This window comes from Bremia lactucae, linkage group LG16, assembly GCF_004359215.1.
Source record: "Bremia lactucae strain SF5 linkage group LG16, whole genome shotgun sequence".
In the NCBI taxonomy this organism is placed as follows: domain Eukaryota; phylum Oomycota; class Peronosporomycetes; order Peronosporales; family Peronosporaceae; genus Bremia; species Bremia lactucae.
This window is the reverse complement of record NC_090625.1, coordinates 800266-810939: the sequence shown is the minus strand read 5'-3', so window position 1 is coordinate 810939 and position 10674 is coordinate 800266.

Here is a 10674-nt window from a genome sequence, read left to right as displayed (position 1 = left end):
GGCTGTCTGCGTTCCGACTAAGGCATTAGACGCGGCCGGCGATTAACGCGGCGCGTGCGCTTAGTGCGAGGTTGAGTGGGCGTCTTCGCAGACGACCCACCAACGTGGCCCCTTTTAGGTGGCATCTTTGGCGCCGTATATGGAAATACGTGCGCTAGAGTGATTGAGTGAACTAGGGGCGCGTAAAGCTGCTCGCAGTTCCTCTCTCCTCTTTGTCGAATTTAAAAATGTAAATTCGTTCTTAAAGGAGGGATAGTGTAACGGACTAAAGTTGCCCTAATGTTACACAGTCCCCGTTAAGTACATTTGATGTACTTAAGGGGATGGTCAATTACTAAATAATAGGAATTAGACCCAGCACTTGGGTGTGGTTCACATTTGTGACCAAGGGTGGGGTGACCAACCCTTGTGTATGTGATGCACATGGGTGCATTCACATTAGGTGGGATGACACCCAGCGTCATCCGTTACGCGAGGTATCTAGAAAGATACGCTCGCAATACATCTTAAGTGTTACCCATAGAGATGACATTTTAATTGGTAAAAATAGGTGTTTGTATTTAATTCTATTAAATATAAATCAGTCTGAAAACTACTTCCTTCTTGGTAAGTGCGCACGAGGAGCCAGATTACCGCTCCCGTGACGACACTTAACCAGAGTACTTAGTGTGTTGGGTGAAATCGCTGACGCGCCCACTAAAAACTACCTCACCGCACGCAAGAGAAGCAGGTTAAACCGCTTCCTCGCTGTGCTAGGGTGTGTGTCTAAGTAAAGCGTGGCCGCATTACGACGTGCCCGCTAACAAGGAGGGTCATCACGTGGTCATAGCCTTGTACTTGAGCGCTATAGACCAGCAGGGTTGAGGTCCGAAAGTTTGAGACCTTAGCGACTATGCTACCTATTTGTTCCACAACTCTGAACTTAAGGGTAGCTTCATAGTCCGCGTCAGTAGGGCATCCCACCCCTACTGCGCTCCTGCATTTCCTGACCCCTCAGTGGTCGATGCTGAACTCATGCGTCTCGCACACTGATTCTTGCCATCGCTCTTTGGGAAGGGAGTCCTCTTGCTGGGCATCTTTGCCCCAGTAGGGACCCTGGCATAGCAGCGAGTCATCATATGGCCGCGCTTGCCGCATTTACAACAGACAACGTCTGCATTGCCCAACTCCATGGGAGGGTATCTGACCTCTCGACCGACGGCTTATACCAAGCTGTCGCTGAGGCACTGTTGTAGGATTGCTCCTTAACTAAGGCAATCTGGATTTCCTCTTCCTTCGTCGACGGCACCTTTCTGAGAAGGCCCTGTCGCGATGGGCCATGCCGTAGTCCGTTCATAAACGTGGGCACCTTAATAAGCTCCGGAATCGGATCTACGGTAATGGACGCCGCCAGCGAGTATATTGTTGCCTTTTTATCGATGACAATTGGTAGCATCTCCTGCACATACTCTTGCAGAGATCGCTTCGCCTGTCGTGCTTCAAAGAAGCGCGCCCGAAGCAACACTTCGTTGCTCGGCGCGCGAATCTTTCTCTTATAAATCTCCCATGAAGATGACGCGTAACGTCTGCCATAAGCAACGAGTAAGCCGTGTGTGAGGCCTTACCGGGCAGGTGCGACATGACGTACGACACCATCCGGCTGTCGTCCTCGATGAGCTGAGCGACACCGCATTTCTCCACGGCTAATAGCCAGTGGGCAATCGTCTGCCCTGCAGTTCCATCGAACTCGGGTGGGTCCATCCGAATGGGCCTCGGCTGATGCGGCCGGGCAGAAAGCATCTCAGTAGTCCTGTTGGGAGCCTTGCTCCGAGCCTGCTCATGCCTCAGCTCATCCTTAGTCTGAGTGACGGACTCTGCCGCAGCATGGCTCTATGTCTCGGATGCGGCTCTCCGCTCTCCGAGCATGGATGCCTCAAACTGCTCCAATTGAGCAACATGTAACTTAGGAGGATTGCCCAAGAGCCTGGCCAGGGCTTGTTCACCAAGTCCCTGCGCCAGAAGCCCTGCCACTTCCCGATGATGTTCGGAGTGCAATCAAGTGTACGTGTTAATGCGGCCACGTGTACTTAAGCACACAACCTAGCACAGCGAGGAAACAGTTTGACCGTCTACTTTTGCATGCAGTAAGGTTGTTGTGGTGGGCGCTTTGGCGACCTCATTTAACGCACTAAGTACTTTGGCATACGTGTCGTCACGAAAGCGGGAATCCGGCTCCTCGTGCGCACTTACTAAGTAGGTCTGTAGTTTTCAGACTGATTTATATTTATTCGCATTAAATATAAATAACTATTTTTACCAATGAAAAATGTAATCTTTGTAGATATCACTGATATGTATTGCGAGCATATCTTTCTAGATATCTTGCGTAACGGATGACGCTAATCGTCATCCTCGCTAATGTGAATGCACAAGAGTGGGCTACAATGTGAACCACACCAAAGTGGTAGGTCCAATTACATAACTTACTTGTAATTGACCATCCTCCTACGTGCACAAAGTGCACTTAATGGGGTTTGTGTAACATTCGGGCAACTTAAGTCTGTTACATACACAAGGGTACAGAGAATGTTTCGAAGTAGCTAAAGGGTTCTAGCTACCAGAGGTAATTCAAAGAATTAGAACTAAGGAAAAGTAAAACTGTATTGAAATTATTGTTTCCTACGTAACGATCTTATATCTACTTCTGAACTTATAACTTGAATAACTAACTAAGTATAGCGCCTCCTTGCGCACCGCACAATCGTTTCTTACAACGATTGGCAAGTTTAATTTGGAATTGAATGAATTAATCAATTAAATCATTTTACTTTTAAAGCCAATATTGCAAAAATTACACGGAAAGACATAATAGTATTTCCTGCCACCCTACATAGGTCATGTTGGCTTAGAGGTGGTGGATGTAACTCGGCAGGAATCATAAATATAATTCTCTATGATACGAAATAAATCAAGAAGTACTCGCGACAGAATTGTCTGTACGCGTGGCCCGTGAAGCCGTAAAGCTGGCAGCTGCATGGATCCGTGCAGCTGTTGGTAATGCTAATGTTTCAGTAGATGCTAATGCGTCTACTGTGGGGAACACGTCACCTTTTACTCCCGTTGAAGGTGACTGAAACATGTCATCTGTTGATGCCATTGCAGGTGATGCTGACAAGTCACCATCAGTTGTAGGTGACTGGACCAAGTAATCGCATCGCCCGAATGAGTGGCTACTGTAAAGGCCGCCTGATAACCCGGGGCCGAGTCCGTTAAACCTTCGGGTTCTAACGTGACAGCCAGAGAGGTGACGACGAGGTTGTTCGTGTTTTGTTCGACTCGTCGGACCTCTTTGGTGGAGTGTCATGTGATGACCACTCCGTGAACAGTGATCACTCTGGTGATGTTAGTATGCATCACGAGGAAGTAAGTTGTCGTGAAAAGAAGAGTGCTGGTGGGGATGCTAGTTTGCATCACTAGGAAAGGAGTGATTTTAGGGAAAGCTTCATGGGCCAAGTAAACGCTAACATTATCCATCAGGAGAGGGACCGCAATATGTTACGATTCGCTCCTAAAAAGAGGCCGTCGTTGCCTTCTAAGGATAACCTAATTCGTTGGTCTGCTACGACCAACGATCGATATAATATTACATTATTCGACTCATCCAGGCTTCATAACCTGGTGAGGATGAGACCGATTCGTCATGGATGACGATGACTTTTCCGGCATCGGTGGTACTCTTTGTAAGCAGGTATAGGATTTCAAACCTCTGTTCCAAGCTTGGGCAGCCTTTGCACGAACTGTACAGAAAATAGGCTGTGAGGTCTGGTAAGATAAATGCTATCCGAGAACGGTTCGAGAAACGGATCGTAGTCAGTGCACGCTATAAGTTGCACCGTTTGCCTGAAGAGGCGAAAATTCTTGATTCTCGTGGGAGGACTCTTGCCCATGCCAGTCATGTCCCGAAGGAAGCATATCTCCTCCAAGATCCCCATTGGAGGACTCTAATCTCTTACGAGATGCGTCAAGGGATTGGGAATCTTCAATTCTTTTACGAACGCAAGTTCTGCCGAGGAGGATGGGTTTCGTCGTACTGTAAGATGAGACCTGAAACGCTCAACATCACCTGGGAACGAGGTACCAAACTATCATGCAAGGGTGAATGCCCTCACCAACGAATGAGATAACTCGATCAAACTCCCTTTGCCTCACGGTGGTTCAGGAATCTTTCAACAAGAAAACGCTTCACACCACCTAAATCAATCAATGGATGTAGAAAGCGAGAAAAAATTGGGTTCGCCTCTTTGACGAGCCGAAATTAACATCGTGATTTGGATCACACACTTCACTATTTGAAGGAAAATCTTGATCACGAGCGATCCCGTCGCCGCGAGTTAGTGGTGACGGTCAATAATATTTCTCGCGACCAGTTAAAAGTTGTGTGTAGATTGAGAATGAACAACTCGAGACGAAGGGACACATCAGTCCCTTCAAAACGAGCTGTTGACAGCTCGTCAGGAGATCTCGTCCTTGGTGGAAAGTGTGGATCGTCTGGTTCAAGAGAGGGTCAGACTCTGTTCGGAGACAATAAGACTTGGGCTCGGCACCATCAGGCTTTGGTGGATGCCCTTGACCGTTTCGTTGTAACAAAATCGAAAGAAGCCTCGTACTGATGGTACGGGCGGAGACGCCCAACATAATACATAAGATGCGTACGCATGCTACGAGGCAGCTCGATCGTGTATGCATTGCATTGGTGATGTAATACGCAAAATGGGCCGATATACCTGGGCAGTAACTGATTACTGCCTTCATTCGTCATTACGTGCTATGATAGGTAGACAGTAGGACTAGGTTAATAATTTTAAATGAAAGGTATGTCTGCTCTTCCGTTTTCGGCAGAGTTCCGTATCTGTCGGTCCACCGCATCAGCGATGGAACTCTGCACGAAACGGACCACTGCTTCTCTATCCAACAGGAAATCTCCTGCTGACTCGGTTTAGTTTGTTTTTAGTGCGACCGGCTCGCACTGCGGCGATATATTAATCTCTTTATTATTGAGAGCATTATCGTTCTCATTATAATTATCGTTCTCGATGCGGAGTCTATCAGCATCGTTGTCTAAGTCAATAGTAGCATTATTGTTATGACTGATTTTTTCCACTTCAATGTTAGTTAACTCAACGTTGGTATCCTTCGCATTGACTGTAGGGCTAATGCGGGATGAGTAAGAGCTATAAATTTATTTGCTCGAGCGAGTCCCTCCCTCCCCTCGAATAACAGTTACTCTCAAACAGGGTCGGTATGTGTGGGTGGCGTAAGCCATTCACAAAAACGGTGTATGTTCTGTAGAAGCATGCACTGAACTGTTGATAGCAAACCCTACCATCGGCAAGAACTCGCTCCAACTCTTAAAAGAGTGGACGTATCTGTGATGTATCTTTTCAAGAATACTGTTCGCACGATCCGTCTGACCATCTGTTTCAAGATGATCAGAAGTTGACATTTTAAATGTGTCCCAAGTGATTCGAACACTGTTTGCTAAAATTTCGCCGTGAATCTAGGATTTCAATCATACCAGTTCACGGGGTAGCCCATGGGGTCGAAATTTCGTGTCAATAAAGACACGAGCACAGCCTTTGGATGTGATCGACTTCGGGACGGAAGCAAAATGCACCATCTTGATAAAACGGTCGACAAAAGCACAAATATCATTTTTCTTGTGGGTGTCTTCGGGGGAATCCGAAGACGAAGTCTATAGATACGGACTGCCAACACTCTGCCATAACAGGCAGAGGTTGTAACGGAACACGGGATGATCCCTGGGCTTTACCCGTTGACAAAATTCGCAAGCACGTATGTACTTGCGGACGAACTCATACGGGGTGACCACTTATAAGTGCATCGTGGTACTCATACATGATGCGTATACGCAAATCATTATGGGTGGGAATGACGACAGGAGGTGTGTCGCCAGCAATGGCTGCATAATACAAGATCGACACAATTTCGACAACCCTTTTAAGTATTGTTGGGATGGATTTTAAGTTAATCCATAAGCCCCCTTAAGAGCCTTATCTTATTGATAAGCTCTTCTACTGAACACATATTGTTGCAACAGTGGCCTTATGCCGGCATCAGCGACGACGTTAAGTCGTTCTAGTTAATATTCCACGGAGAAGTTATACTCTGCGAAGATAGACAACCACCTCGCCATTCTTTGCGAGAGGTGTAGACTGTTTACGGCTGTGCGTAAAGACGCATGGTCCGTGTATACAGGGAACGGTCTACCTCCAAAGAGATTTACCCTTAATTTAGCCAGTGCATATTTTATGGCAAGGAGTTCCTTGTCATGCACTGGATAGTTGTGTTCAGTCTGTTGAAGCTGACGCGATTGAATACAGATGATGCGCTCTTCGCCGTCTGTGTCATATCCATTAACGCACAGCCGATTGAAAAATCGCTGGCGTCACAGACCACATGAAATGGTCATTCTTGGTCCGCAATCGCCAGAATTGGCGCTTGCATCAAGCTTTGCTTGAAACTCTCGAAGGATCGCTAAAAATCAGCGTTTCATGACCACTTTGCATTTTCCTTCAACAAAGAAGAAAGATGTGCTGTCATTTCGGCATAATTGCGTGAGTACTTGTGAAATTTGCATACAGCTTGTTCTTACGCATAAGTGTATGAATTGGAGGACGATACGATGACAAACTATTACTTCTTCAAGCGTATCCAGTTACAAGCGGAACAGGTGGGATTTACGGGACCATCCGTAAGACGTTACATAAACACTGTAATTTACGTGTGTTCGTGAACCGCGCCGCATTCATCCGCATTCCGATGCGATGAAAGAGCGGCCGCAGCAAATTAATTTCTCCCGCTTGCGTGACGTCAGATGTTCAGAAGGTTGGATCTAAGAGCAGCGATTGGGTAAGAGTAATTGTTGGGTTTGAGGTATGTGAGGAGCTTGAGGAAGTCAATTTTGAGCTTGATAAGGTGTCTGTGATGAAAGAGTACTTTGACACTTCGCGCAAAGTACATCTGTTGCTGAATCTTTTAAAAAGGCGAGGAGGACAAGATTTAAATTTTGGTAATGCTCAGAAGATATCGTCCGATGCGAGACTTGCCGTGCCGGTATCGCTGGAGCTCGTCTAGTAGCGCAAATCCCGGAAACGGCTTGATAACGAAAAGAATTATGAATGCAAAGGATCCACTTCAAGGCCTCGCTTTTCGATGAAGCATCCTAAAAATAAGGAATTTCGTCTGCACCAAAAATGCATTTAGATGCATTGGCATACAATTTATTCATAAAACTCACGTTCGTCAGGTTCTTACACTTATGCGAAATCATAAGTTGGACGGGAAGGCATTCGTTTTTTGCGTAGCTTTTTAAGCGAAGACCGTTTACGCAACCACGCAAGGCACTCTCTTAAACCATTGTTTATTCGCTATTGAGTTCACACTTAGGTATGCAGCGCACCGCATTTGTCCCTGTGGTGCTTGTGCTGCGAGGGGTCTTGAACACGAGCGCGGTAAGCGTCGCTCGTTGGAACAGATGGTGCAGAATCACCATATCGAGCGGTTGGAATAAAGGTTAACGATCTAGTCCTACTGGATACGGAAACCGTCAAAAACATGAAGTGACGAATGTGGGCAATAAATTACTGCTCAAGGCGTAATGAAAAAGACAAAACAAATGAGTCAGATCGGGACCTCCCTGGCTACGATTTATCTAATCTGCCATCGCCAAGATCCTACTACCTCATCGTGGTGGACAACATTTTCTGTCGCGCTGGCACAGGATTTTTTTCTGTCTATGGGTACATTGTCTATTTAGGATATCTGGAAGGTGCGAAAGTTTCAGGATATGCGCATTAAGCTGGACAAGATTGATGGGTACACGTTCCGACGAGATGATTCCTCATCGCCAGCACCATCTCCCGTGCCGTCACCCGCACATATTTCTGTGCGTGGTGATGACGATAGCGTAAGCCATCGTAATACAAGTTGATTTACGTTAACGCTATGAGCTTGAAGATGGGCTTACGGTCGAGATTGCAAACCGGAAAGTAAGTTATATTTTGAGTTTAACTTTATCCTACCGTTAGCTTTATCCTACCGTTAACTTTATCCTACCGTTAATTATTTCCTATCGTTTTCTGCGCCCCCTTTCCCAGATATGTGGACTACCATAAAATGGGGGACGTCACTGTCTGGCGGTACAGTGCTGGTGAACCCCAAACACCAGTTCCCGAAGGTTTTACTTTTTGTCGTTACCGGGTATCGAACCGGTGACCAGTGGGTCGCACCGCCATGCCTTACCCGACTGAGCCACAACACACGATATTTTCGACACTCAACTTCTTCGTGTTATTCTTGTAATTTGATCCCGTATAAACGCATATGCATAAGTGCAACACTTTCGATGAATACATCAATCTTCAACACTCTCCCTTGATGTGCGCTCGAAGTGATGCCCTTATGCTGCCATGCCGAGTCCCATGATAAACTTGGCATGCTTGTCTCTTGGAAGCGCCTTGGTCAATCCGTCCGCGATCATTTCTTCCGTCGGCTTGTACTCCAGCGCAATCACCTCACTTGCCACCTTCTCTCGCAAGAAATGAAACTTAATGTCGATGTGCTTCGTGCGCGAATGGTAGACAGGATTTTTGGCAAGCGCAATACATCCTTGATTGTCTTGAAAAATCGTGTCTACCATTCGCGCACGAAGCACATCGACATTAAGTTTCATTTCTTGCGAGAGAAGGCTCCATCCGCGGTCTGAGTCATGGACAAGGTTGGAGACACTTAGAGTCTATTTGAGACTAGCGAAGAGGCCTCAGTTGGTCAAAAGGTGGCTATGGCCATTTCCAAACTTGGAGGTAATCCTGACGGCGCCTTTCAAAGATCGTTTTCACACTGTCTTCTATGGGCACCGTTGGTCTAATGGTTAGGATTCATCCCTTCCAAGGATGAGGTCGGGGTTCGATTCCCCGACGGCGCATCGGTCAATTTCTCGTATGTGCGTACGATGTACTTCAACATCCGACTTTCCGAAAGATTTTTCGTTTGTGGGTACGATGTACTTCAACATCCGACTTCCCGTCCATGGTCTTTTATGAACGAATACGTCATTAAAATAGCTCGGTGCATAATCCCGCACCGATCTCAACAGATTGGTTACACATTTGTTTAATATCGCAGGGGCATCACTAAGTCCCTGTGGCATGAGTAGCCACTCCAAGAGCATACCGCTTGGGGTGCTTACTGCTGTAAACAAAATATCTTGCCCACGCATAAGTATCTGATAGAATTTATCCATTAGATCCATTGACGAAAGGATAGTACTCTTTGACGTACCTCAAAGACTCCCAGGATTGGGACGTAAAATGTTCCATCCGAGTCTTCTCACAGAGGACACTTTCGTCCATCGATGAGCTGCTGAGAAACCGTTCGTTCTAAGAATTACTATTTTTTGCCGACGCAGACCAAAAGTCGGCCACGTAGTTGTCATCTGTGACAAGTACGTAGATCTGCGTGACTTTGCCAATAAGCAGGTCACGCAAGAACCGTTTCGGTTCTAGCGTTGGCAATTGAGTTATCTCCGAATTCAACTTCGAAGGCGCTAATATATTAAGTGAATAAGCACCCACACTTGACACACTTGATCCATTGTTTACTAAGACAATGATAGGCTCAGTTTCTTCTTCGGAACATATTTCCAAGGATACCTGGGAACCTTTGACCACAGGTTTCCGGGGACTTAATCCCACAGAATTTTTTGGGGACTATACTTCCCAATAGCCTCTAGCTATGGTTGCGCTACCTTAGCACGTTCTTTTATGTTCGACTCTCCAGTCGATCGAGGACTTTTCGCAATGTCACTTATAGGCGGGCATTTTTATTTTTCTTGGATGTTGGTTTTCAAGCAGGCATCCTTGTTTCGTATCACTTAACTTTTATTCGAGGGGTTGAACTTCGACGCTGCCGGTGCTTGTGCACAGCTAGCTTCACAATGTGTTGGGTATTCACACTGAGGTCTTGTGTAGTCATGCTAACGACCGAACGACAAGTGCGACCATCGCACGCACTCGTAGGACATCCACACGCTTGGGGACGCTCCAAGACGTTTATCACTTGGCCATCTGATTAACAAGAGACAGGCAACGGCACGGCTTGATGCTGCCCATTTATACATGGCTCGTAATTTCTGAGCCATGGTAATCCAAGGATGACATCAGATTTGTCATCCAAGTCTAGTACGATGAAATTTTCATCGTACTGTTTACCCTGTTTACCCTTTAACGTGTATTAGATACCAACTACACGTTCTCAGCCGTTACAGATGCGCCTGTTGCTAGGCGCACTGTCATCCTCGTTAAAGGGATTCCGCGCTCAATAAGTTTGACCCTGCGATCTTCTAGAAATTGGCGTCTACTAAAGTTATTCGACGCCTTACAATCGACTAGAGACTTAAGTGGCAACTTATTTGATGCTTTTATAGGTGATGAGGTTAACCTAATCCCCTGGGGCAGGAACACACGATGTTTGGGTGTCAAAAGCAGCTTTGGTCAAAAGACCTGCAAATTCTTTTGACGTTGCCGGATCAGTAGGGCTCTCCGCACGTAATGACCTGACCGTTTTCTTACGATCCGCCTCGCCGTCGCAGCTTCGGATCCACGTCCTCCGCTGTTT